This window comes from Carassius auratus, chromosome 41 (assembly GCF_003368295.1).
Source record: "Carassius auratus strain Wakin chromosome 41, ASM336829v1, whole genome shotgun sequence".
Classification (NCBI taxonomy): domain Eukaryota; kingdom Metazoa; phylum Chordata; class Actinopteri; order Cypriniformes; family Cyprinidae; genus Carassius; species Carassius auratus.
The window spans coordinates 4071798-4083009 of NC_039283.1; the positions used below are offsets into that span (position 1 = coordinate 4071798).

General features: G+C 36.4%; 1 protein-coding gene and 1 long non-coding RNA gene across 5 annotated transcripts in view; both read right to left on the minus strand.

The window, feature by feature from the left end:
- Nucleotides 1–5065, minus strand: part of LOC113059827 (platelet endothelial aggregation receptor 1-like) — a 28419-nt gene extending 23354 nt beyond the window's left edge. Inside the window, exons 1-2 of one of the 2 annotated variants that reach the window (XM_026228449.1) lie at nucleotides 4799–5065; nucleotides 2608–2691 (exon numbers count right to left, since the gene is read on the minus strand). The gene's annotated coding sequence lies outside the window, so the exon portion shown is untranslated. The remainder of the gene's footprint in view (nucleotides 1–2607; nucleotides 2692–4798) is intronic. The other variant, XM_026228448.1, reaches the window with a different exon arrangement.
- Nucleotides 5066–5506: 441 nt separating this feature from the next.
- LOC113059828 (uncharacterized) lies at nucleotides 5507–10023 on the minus strand. Of its 3 annotated transcripts, none has more exons than XR_003278165.1 (6): nucleotides 9899–10023; nucleotides 9702–9780; nucleotides 9490–9571; nucleotides 8022–8173; nucleotides 7756–7845; nucleotides 5507–6146 (listed from the first exon to the last, which is right to left on the minus strand). It is a non-coding gene; the product is annotated as an uncharacterized LOC113059828 (long non-coding RNA). The 3 variants fall into 3 exon arrangements; XR_003278166.1 differs by having other exon boundaries at nucleotides 9702–9756; nucleotides 9899–9995; XR_003278167.1 differs by having other exon boundaries at nucleotides 9702–9752; nucleotides 9899–9994.
- Between the last annotated feature and the right edge of the window lie 1189 nt (nucleotides 10024–11212).

Consider the following 11212-nt stretch of genomic DNA (forward strand, 5'->3'; position numbering starts at 1 on the left):
TGGCTAAATGGGTTGCAGATTTCCATGAGTGCAGAGCTGGCTTGTGTATGTGCGTGTGAGGCCCTCAGGAGTCTGGGCATACAGTCACAACACATGCGAGAGAGAGAAAAAGGAGGAGAAAAAGAGTGCCGCAGTCCGAATAGGACCCAAAGGAGCATCACTCCATGCAGTCTGGAGGAGACCCAGAATCACAGCTGTGGAGTCAGCTGAGCAACACCTCAGTGAGGGACATTTGCCTAAAAGAGCTTCTGTCAGCATCATCAATGTAACAACAACTGTGGAATTGTTCAGTGTAATAATAGTGAGGCACCAAAATAAATATAAATAAGTTCAAATCTAGAATTTTAAAGTGGTATCAAACATCAAAATGTGAAATTTACAACAGACAACATTAATTTAAGTGATTAGTACTTGAGACAGGGTTCCCCAAAACATCTGACCAATGAAATTCCATCCCATTTTCCCACTTTGCTAGTATTATACAGTACAGTTACTGAATATTAAGAAATTTGCCTTTTTTCCAAACTTATCCAGATCTGCAAATGACTAAATAAGCTATGCTAACAGCTGCTCAGTTTAGTCCTCACCATCTCCATGAGAGATGCATCATGTATCGCCAGTATCACTAAAGTCTTCTCACTGTGTTTTGAAGATCTCAGTTTTGATTTAGCTTTGGATTAATGAATGAACTGCCACAAGACTGAAGTGAGATAACAGACCCCCGCCTCCTGTCTAGATCAACATTCTGTCGCCTGGCAAATTTATTTGTGAACACTAATATGGATGGACTCTAGCTTGATCTTCGCAGTTAGGGAACTTTTCATATGTGTGCTTTTTCTCCCTTGTCTATGTTGTTTTATTGTACAGTCTGGCCAGTACTGGATGTCTTGAGTATAGTAAAGCTGTCCCACACAGGAATTTACCTTAAGAGGCCCATTTATTTATGAGACAGAATAGCAAACATTTGGATCAGAATGAGGTGGCCGCTATGCCTGTGCAGACAGATGGACTTAATGCAGCATGTTGTACTGGTGATAAAGCCAATGCTGTGATAAATTAAGTCATGTCTATATTTTTACATTTATATTTAATTAAAAAAATTAGCATTTTATTTTTAATTAATTTTGTAGGGATTTGGATCAGGCATGTGACATACAACACAGAGTCTCCCCTATGTGCAAAGAGGAGTGCAGCACTCAGAGAAAGCATTAGGACTGAATCCAGGTGCGTGATGAAACCAAAGCCTTCTTATTTTTCCAACAAAATATCTTTGCAAAGCAACGCTACAATATTATTCTGTTTGCCAGTTTAAGATCTGCTGTTTCTCTCTGTGTGTGGGGATAATGTTGAGGGAATTGAGGGATTTGGGACCACGCAAAATCACTGTATCGCCCATTTGCTATCATTCATCTCCCTAGAGGAAGTCCATTCGCTGCCAGTACATTCCTCCAAAAGCTTTCTGATTTACTAAACTGGCCATCGCTGCAGAGCCCTTCTGGAGAGGGAAGAGGAAGCCTGCTCCTTATTAAAACCATCTTTTTATCGCCTTTATACAGCTGAGAAAAATAACCACATGTTCCTGAATCGGAGTATTTGAAAGTAAAGAGGTTTTCACCAGAGGAAAAGAAACACATCACTCTCTGTCTGCCCTGAAGGTGACTCCATGGAAATGCTTCTAGATTCTCTTCCTCCTCTCACTCTCATCTCAACGAAGACAGTATCTGATCCCCAATCCAGAGGTTTCTTAAATGTTAAAGAGTCTTTCTAATATGCTGATTTGTAGCTCAAAAACATTTCTTGTTACTTGTTGTGCTGTTTAATATTTCAGTGGAAACAACGATGCATATTTTAAAAGATTATAATGAATAGAAAGTTCAAAAGAATAGTATTAATTTGAAAACTGAATGTGCCCTTGCTAAATAATAGTATCAATATGACATACTGACAACAAACTTTACTTCATACTTTTTTTCCGTATTTTTTGATGACTGAATGCTTAAACGCTTTAATGCTTCCTTGTTATCGTAATCGTACTGACCACAACCTTTGAATGGTAAAGTGTGTTACATATATTTACATATCTTAACTAATTGGCTGCTTTTAAATGCATCTGAAGGCTATGAACCTAATATGTGTATGTCGTATATCTTCCACAACATGTCAGAAATAACAGGATGAAAGCGAGGAGTGACAGAGAAAGAGGGCAGGTATTGCCAGATGTTGGACTCAGGATGTCCTGGGCACAAGAGAAGACGGAAAGAGTAACAGAGAAAAACACAGGGGCAATTTCCTGTGCTGCCAATAAAATGTAAATACACATATTTTTCAGTTTGCATCGGATGTGCTTAATGATTCATTACTTAATGTATTGTTTACATTGTCTGTAAGATAATTGATATCTGACTCCACAGGCTTCTACTGTCCTCTCTTCTCATTCCGAAGAACACCAGGGAGTTTACCAGAAACAAACAAAAGGAAACATCTTGAGAGAAAATACAGGTCTGCCATCCAGTGACCATTTCCCTTCGGTAGACACCACATGCTCACTCACAATACACACAGTTAAATATCTCTATTACTGTGTCATAAAAGACAATGTGTACTCACCTCGTATTTTACCACAAAGGATTTTCCGATTGGATTTCATGGGACAAACTTCAGCACAGTGCCAATATGCCTTTTCCCAGAATACTAAAGCAAAGGGAAAAGTTGAGGAGGGTTATTATTTTCCCCCTGTCGTCTACCTGATTTAAAACACTGCTCTGAGATGGCAGGAGGACAGCTGCAGGTCTGAGCTCAAATGTCAATCCCAAATATGAAGGACTGGATTTTAACATAACAATGACTTTATTTTGACAGAAGGGATTGACAGATATAACTATTGCAGATCATAGCCCTTTTCTGTATCGCAACAGTCACAAAATGAGCCTTACTGCAAGCTGCTGTGATCGTTTTTCAAGAGTTGTCCACTTAAAAACTTGCATGAGATTTACAAACAGGTTTCTATATATCACCCTTGATGGGTTGTTTGCCTTATCTTCCATGCAAACCGAGCCTGCAAAACAACATCAAAGTCACTTTCCCCTCTCCTAATGACTAACAGCTCTGCCGCTGTGCTTCAAACTTCTCCAAGACTGACCGGTTTTCAGATCGGAGCAAAGATCAGAGATTTTTCCTCGACTCTACAACTCTGTAGTGGTTCTGCAGTGAAAATAAACAGGGATGTGCAAACAAAAATGAACAACGGACAAATAAAGAAATGGGAAGAGCTTTAAGCAGAAGCCCACAGATCCTTCTTATGCCTCTGTCTGCAAAAAGCATGAGTTAGAGGGGCTTATGTAAGCATGTGGTGGAAATATAACCCACCGTCTTCATCCGTTAACACAACACCCCCATCTCATCACCACTGACCTCCATATGTTCTTTACTTTGTGCTATTTTATTTCACCCTGAACTTATATAAAGTCACTTTTTGATATGTAGAATGTTAAAACTAATGATTTAAACAAACAAAAAGATATTAACTTATTTAAATATTTAAAAAAAAAAAAAAATTCATGTGTACCTATCAGATTCCATTACAGAAAACAGTAGCAGTTTATTAGCTGCTAATGTACAATTAATTTCATGACATAAATTATCTCACAACACAAGCAGCTGTGAACTACTGAACCAAGACCCCCTGGTGAAATGCAAAGAATTTCAGTTGTAGGGTCTGTGCCAACCCAGTGCTCACGACCCAACAAAGAAATCATATCCACAGCAGATGTTTTTTACGAGGAACTCAGTAAGCTGCCGTCAAGGTGAAACGTTTCTCCTGTGGAAATCAATTAGAGTCCCAGCTCTCCAGATGTGAAACCACTGGCAGGTACTAGTGATTCTTTCTGAGCTTCTATTCATAAGTCTGACCTGCTTTAGGGGATATTGTGTCTGGGACAAAAAGATGGTAAAACTAGTAGTGGAATCATCTAGTGTAATAAGTCTAGAATCATCTAGAACCAAGGTCAAAGTCTGCATCTCCTGGTTATAATGTGCTTTTGGCCAGTTGCGTTTTTTTGCGGTTTTAGTGATTATTCTCCAAAATGTTGTGGGGAAGAAAACACTCATATAGAATGCAAGGCTAAAAATCAACTACAAAAGAACAAAAATATTGCCAGAGCCTTTGATATGACTCACAAAAAGATCAAATGTGTTCAGGGCACTGTGTCATCCCACCATTGTCCTTCACATAACACAGCCATGACACAGAGATTTGAATTATGAAAGACATTAAATAGAAATGAAATGTAATTTTTTAAACAATATACTTTATGCTGTTTTGTTATGCAAATTATTTAACACATTTTGGGGCAAAAACAAAACAAAAGATAGATAAAGCAGTACCTGCTCCAGATCACAAACACATCTGTGTCTAATTTGGTCTTAAAATAATAATAACAATACAATAAGGTTGTGTAAGCTAATGAAATCTACCAATGTATGTCTACTATGTTTTGAAGTGCATTTCCAGTATACTATTAATTATACAATCTTGGTTTGCATGAATGATATAGTTAGTTTGAAAATGTTATTACATTTGAGAGTGAACACTAAGAGAAAGCAATCACATAGCCTAATTTCATCAAAACCAGACTTCAAGAAGTAGGTCAGGGCAGAAGATGGAAACTTAAATAAAGAAATCTTCTGGACAAAGATGCAAGAAAAAAGTAGGCTATACAAAATTGAATGCATTCGGGAAATCAGTCATGTCCTTTTCGGTATGAAAGGTCTTACATTGCATTAGCGTAAACTTTCTTACCTTACTGGAGAAGTGGCATCGAACTTTATTGAGCAACGTTGTGGAGTGTTCTGCCCAGAGGACAATTAAGATACTCATACAGACGTATGTCCTTTTGTAAACTTCATAAACTTGTAAATAAATATTGAAGCTATGTCTTGCTCACAAAGTGGTCGCTAAACCACTGTGCGCGTAATCACTCGTATCTCTATCCTATGGGCTGGAGAGCGCGCGACAGTGACAGAACCTCAAGACAACCGAGTCGCGAGTGCGCGAGGAGTGAGTGGGCACGCGCTTACACCTCCCACAGTTTAGTTCTAACTAGTTTTGTGTCTGTTTGACAGTTTGGCATAAAACAATACAATTAAACAATACAATCTTAACATATTTTATGCTTATTGACATTTACATACACTACACATTATAGCTTACACTAGAATGTAAGCAGCCTAATGTTCTGTTAAGATTTCTACTGTTGTATGCTTGGGATTCCACACTGTAAACCCTAATAAGTTGAGACTACTCAAATGATTTGAGGAAAGTGGTTGCGTAAGTAAAATTGAGTAATGGCAAAATTGATAACTCAATTCAATTGAGTTGACCTAATGTTGGTCTCTTCATTGAATTAACCTAAATGTTCAAGTACAGATAACTTAAAAAGGCAAATAGACTTAACTTAAATTTTTGAGTTTTATATGGTTTACTTGTTTTAATGATTTAATACAAATATTGTTTTTCCATTAACAGCTTTATTTGGTTTATACACTTACATTAATTTAAGAAACATTACTAATATCAAGCTCATATTTTTAAGTCACATTTAGACACTTGAACAGCACTTAAGCTCACATTTTTAGAAAACAGTAGCTCATATTTTTAACAGCAAGCTGCATTTTTAAGTCACATTAAAATATTGAGCTCATGTTTAACAGTAAGCTTACATTTTTACAGAACATTACACTCACATTAAAAAAAAAAAAAAACATTAAGCTCATATTTTTAAGTCTCATTTTCAAAAGACCATGTTTAATGTAAATGTGTTGCAATTAAAAGTGCGCCAAGCAATTTCTCGATTTTAGCCAAACAGCTGGTTTGCCAACGATTGTGTTTTAGGCTGCAGGTCTTTCTGCCCCAAGGAAAGTAGAATCCGCTGAATGAAGTCAAACATGTATCCCAGTGACTTTGGGTAACTCAGGTGCAATGCATATAGAAGTCCGAACAGAAGGCACATTGCTTCTTCAGGAAGGTCATGTAGATTGTCCATCACTAATTTTCCCTCGATTACGATTCCAATCGAAGAGGGAGACCCATCTTCAACTATCAAAATCCCCACTGGCACATAAAGAATTGAGCGGTGATCATCGGACATCTAGTGAAAAAACATTAACAAATTAAAATTAATTCACATACATGCAAGCTCATTTACATTTCAAAAAGGTGCAACTTAAAGGGTTAGTTCACCAAAAAACTTTAAATTCTGTTAGTAATTACTCACCCTCACATTGTTTCAACGCAGTAATACATCATCGGAACACAAATTAAAATATTTTTGATGATCCGAGTTGTCTCACTCCTCCATAGGCTTCTCTGTAATTTAAACTTGCCAGCCCAGAAAGTTTGTAAAGACATGTTAAAATAGTACAAGTGACCACAGTGGCTGAACCAGAAATTTATCAAGCGTAGCGTTACGATATGTAACAGCGCAGCGCCTCTGGGTTGTACATCAGAACGGAGGCTCACGCTGGTCATGTGTGTGATGTTGGCCAATAGTGAGCCTACGTTCTGACGTACAACCCAGAAGTGCTGCACTGTTAGACTACTTGAACTCACTCAGAGAAACAAAGAGGACAATATATAGTTGAATAGACGTTATTTTGTTTGGTTTTATGCGCACAAAAAGTATTCTCATCGCTTGATAAACTTCAGGTTGAGGCACTGTAGTCACTTTGACTATTTTAACAATGTTTTTAACTTTCTGGGCCGGCAAGTTACAATTACAATAGAAACCTATGGAGGAGTGAGACAGCTCTCAGATTTCATCAAAAATATCTTAATTTGTGCTCCGAAGATGAACGAAAGTATTACAGGTTTGGAACAACATGAGGGTGAGTAATTACTGACAGAATTTTCATTTTTTATTACACATTCACACGTCTCACATACACTGCATCAATATCAACCTAAAAGGGTTAGTTCACCCAAAATGTTAAATTCTGTCATTAATTACTGAACCTTGTATCGTTGCACATCTGAAAGACCTATGTTCATCTTCGGAACATATTAAAATATTTTTAATGAAACCCATGAGGTTTCAGTCCCTCCATACTAGAGATCCAATTCAATTACCACTTTCAAGGTCCAAAAAGGTATGAAAGACATCACTAAAGTAATCCATGTGACTCCAGTGGTTTAACCTCAATTTCATGAAGCTACACAAGTAATCTGTTTGTGCAAAAAAAAAAAAATAAATAAAAAAAAAAAAGTACAACTTATAAAAAAATATAATCTCCAATGCACGGTCACGCAATTACGTCTGCTCTCACATGAATACAAAACTCACACGTTGTGGTGCTATATGAGATACTGTCTTGAACGGGCGTTGCAGATAAACAATTACACTGGTAAATTATGTTTTTTTTGCACAAACATAGCACTCGTTTTGCTTCATAAAATTGAGGTTAAACCACTGGAGTACAGTAGTACAGAGTACTGCAACAAAGTCTTTCCTATCATCCTTGAAAGTGTAGTTGTGTTGGATGTCAATGGAGGGACAGAAAGTTACAGAATATCATTAAAAAAAATCTATTGTGTCTTAAAGATGGAATGACACAAGGGTGAGTCAATGAATTACAGAATTTTCATTTTTGAGTGAATTAACCCTTTAGATTGATACAGTGTGTGTGAATGACCGAGATTGTGAATGTGTTAGAGTGTGTATAGAGGGTGTCTTTTGGACATTTTCTCCTTGGAACACTTACCAAACACATCTTAAAGAAAGCAGGAGTCATCTCCAAACCAAAGGGGTAGTCCTTGAAGCACCAAAGTTCAGTTTCAGTTGGCTCTGATAGCTTGTGTGAAAAAAATAAAATTGTATTAAATCAAACCACTTGATAATAATACATTATTATAGCCTTTAAACATTTAATCAGAGATCAACTATGAAGTCTATATTGCAGTTTATAAAGAATCAATCTACTATCTTCTAAGATATATCTAGGATAAATTATTGGGACTTCTAACTAACCTTTGTTGCTTCAGAAGGTTCATCAAAAGCTGACCAGCAACTCCCGTTCTGGCTCTGAAAATGTCCAAGAGCCATGTACTATGTTGGTCAAGGGTCTCGTAAAATTCCCTTTTCAAGATCTTACCAGCAATCCTATTAAACTCCACGTAGACCTGAAAAAATTAAGAAGGGGAAAGTAACAACATGCATGCATGGTGTCCTTGATTATTTTTTAAGATAACAAGTTAATTCCAGTCAAAGGTACAAAAATGTATTAATTAAAAAAAGGTTAATTTATTTATTTATTTACATTTAAAAGGATTTTTCATTCATGAATAAAAATTTGCTGTCAATTTACTCACTCTAGCCATCCAAGATGTGGGCGACTTTATTTAGCAGAACATTAAGGGAGATTTTTTGCTGAAACTGTTGTCTTTGGCTATTCATATAATGAAAGTCAACTGTAACCATCCCTTTGATTGTCAAAAAACGTGTACAAGCAAAACAAAATCAATAATTGTGATTCCTGATGATATATTTGTGTCTTATGAAATGAAACGATAAGTCTATGCAAGCAACATCATTTATAACATTATTACCTTTACCTTGTACAAACAGCCCTGAGTGTATTTTCTACAGTCTGGAGTGCGAGTGTAAAGATATATCAAACTTTGGGAATATGTGAAAACTCAATCTTCCCAATTTGAGATCACTCATGTGAACAATCTTACTTTTTTATACAGGTTGCAGCATCAAGGATAGTAGCAAGTACCATTTTGCACATCCTGCTAGTTGTAAATAAATCACACATCAGGGCGCTTGCGTTCCAGGCTGTCAGGAGGAGATGGGTCTGTTGTGTTGTTCATCAAAATGATACTTGCTGCTATCCTTAATGTTGCAACCCGTTTAAAAAAGCAAAATTACATTCACATGTGTGATCTCAAATCGGGAAGATTGACAGATTCCCAAAGTTTGATATACATCTTTACGCTTGTGTTCCAGACTGTAGTAAACAAATTCAGCTTTGTTTGCAGAGGCTGTGAATTAAAGGTAATATATGAGGTTTAGCTTCTTGCATAGACCTATCATTTCATATAATTTCATTCCACATAACTATTCATTAATTAATAATATCTCTGTAAATGTGTCGCAAGCAGGAAAAGGTCTGCGGTTTTTAGTAACATACCGGCCAAAGAAATTCTTATAAGGATTAACGTTAGGCATAAGTCAGTATTCACGCGGCAGCCCAATTTTACACCAAATAAAAGAAACGTCCTTTCACAAATTACACAAAGAGACATTTCAGTGTCTGGAAATAGATTTTTTCTCGAAGTTCGAGCCGCAATATCACGCTTAGGCCTATTGTAAACAACAGCGCTAAGTTAGTCTGTAAAACATTGGCTATGTTTGGAAGTTAGGGGATTTTAACTTAAACGCATTTATACCTTAAGTCCAGTTGTATAAAAAATAAAATAAAAGCAAAATTTACCAGCGTAGCGTTACTCCTGTGGCCTCGACTCTTCCCCCTCCTCGTCTGCTTCATAACCACCTGCCTGCTAATGTTACTGTCCCTACAGGAGGAAAACGGGAAATTCAGATGTTCTTACAGAAAGTTGGTAACACGAACGTGTTTATAACTCGAAAATACTCAAAGGCAACGAAGCAAAATTTAAATATATATTTTTCCATTATTCTACCTACCAGCGTACTCTGGGTCTTTCACGACGACTCTCTTCCCGCCTGCTTTAACGCCTGTCTGGCTGCTTGTGCAGCTGGCCCGCTGCCAGAGTAAAACGGAAAAGTATTTTCAACATGCAAATAATATGACAATAAAACGTATAAGGAAATAAAAAAACAACGTGTGTATATTTATGCGTTGCGTTTAAACCTTTACTTACCTATTTAACTTTAAACTGTATTATTTATTTCTTCTTTCAGGTGTTCCTGCAAATGATTGTGAACCGCAGTCAGTGCTGCGTCTTCAGCAAATTCGACAAACGATTCCCGCCTTGTGTTATATTGGCCAATCGGCGCTGTTGTCAAGGCAGAATTTCAAGCGCGACCAATCATTTTTAAACAGAGACGTACGAATAATTTAAATAAATGGAAATTCTGAGTTAATAACACTTAAAATCTTAATTCAAAAGATTTTTACTGCCAATGAGTAATTTAAACACACCTGTTTAAGTTTTGATGGCAAAACTTGGTGTTATAAGTAATGTGAAGTTATGTTAACTTGATTTCTTTATTAATTACAACATTAGGGTTTACAGTGCAGAGACCCCGGTGATGTGTTAAAATAATGGGATTAATTACGTATTCAGCCTAATAATATTTTTTTCTTTAAATACATTACACTTCATTTACATTTAATAAAAATCAGTAGGCAAATGTTATTGAAATAGGGCTATTATCGCTTCCCCCTCTATTTTTTACAACAAAGTATTAGTAGAAATGCCACTATCCATTGTAGTTGTTTTTGTCAGGGGTCAAAAGTTCTAAAAGAAATCGAAATAATTAACTTGGAGGAGTTTATTGTAAGGCTACAGTAGTTAATTTATCCCTCATTGAGCCTATCCCAGGCCATCTCCGTGAGAACATTTAAAAAAAATCAAGGGATTTTTAACCATTGTCCTTAGATTTAGATTTGGAGATTAAATAAAAAATATTAACTGAAACTGAAATACAATGATTGTTTTAGGGTGATCTGGAAAGTTAAATTAGGGATTTGGTAAAAAAAAAAAACTAAAATTAAAAAATGGGGGAGTAAAATGGAAAATTCAGGATCTGGAACATCAACGAAGCAGCCTTCTTTCTAAAGTACTATTCAGAATGTCTGTTCAAAAATAGCTGGCCAAAAGAAGACATTAACAACTATGATTGTTAAGCCACAGACTTCATGCATTGTATTAACACATTAATTTGGGAAATAATCGAGAATGAGGGAAAAACAGGGTTTCCGTCTTATTAAAACACTCAGCAAAAGATGGACTGAGTCAGCATTAACTTATCATCTGACAGGAACTTCACTTGCACATTGTAGGTCTTGAAATTCCCTGGAGTCCTGAGGAAATCTTTAAATAAGTAGCCTACATAGAAATATTTGGATTTCTGAAAATATCTAAAGCGACCTAATTAAATTATATCTCTATATTTTATACAACAGTTAGTTCCAGTAAGCATGTCGTTGAATCACTCACTCAATTAGGCCT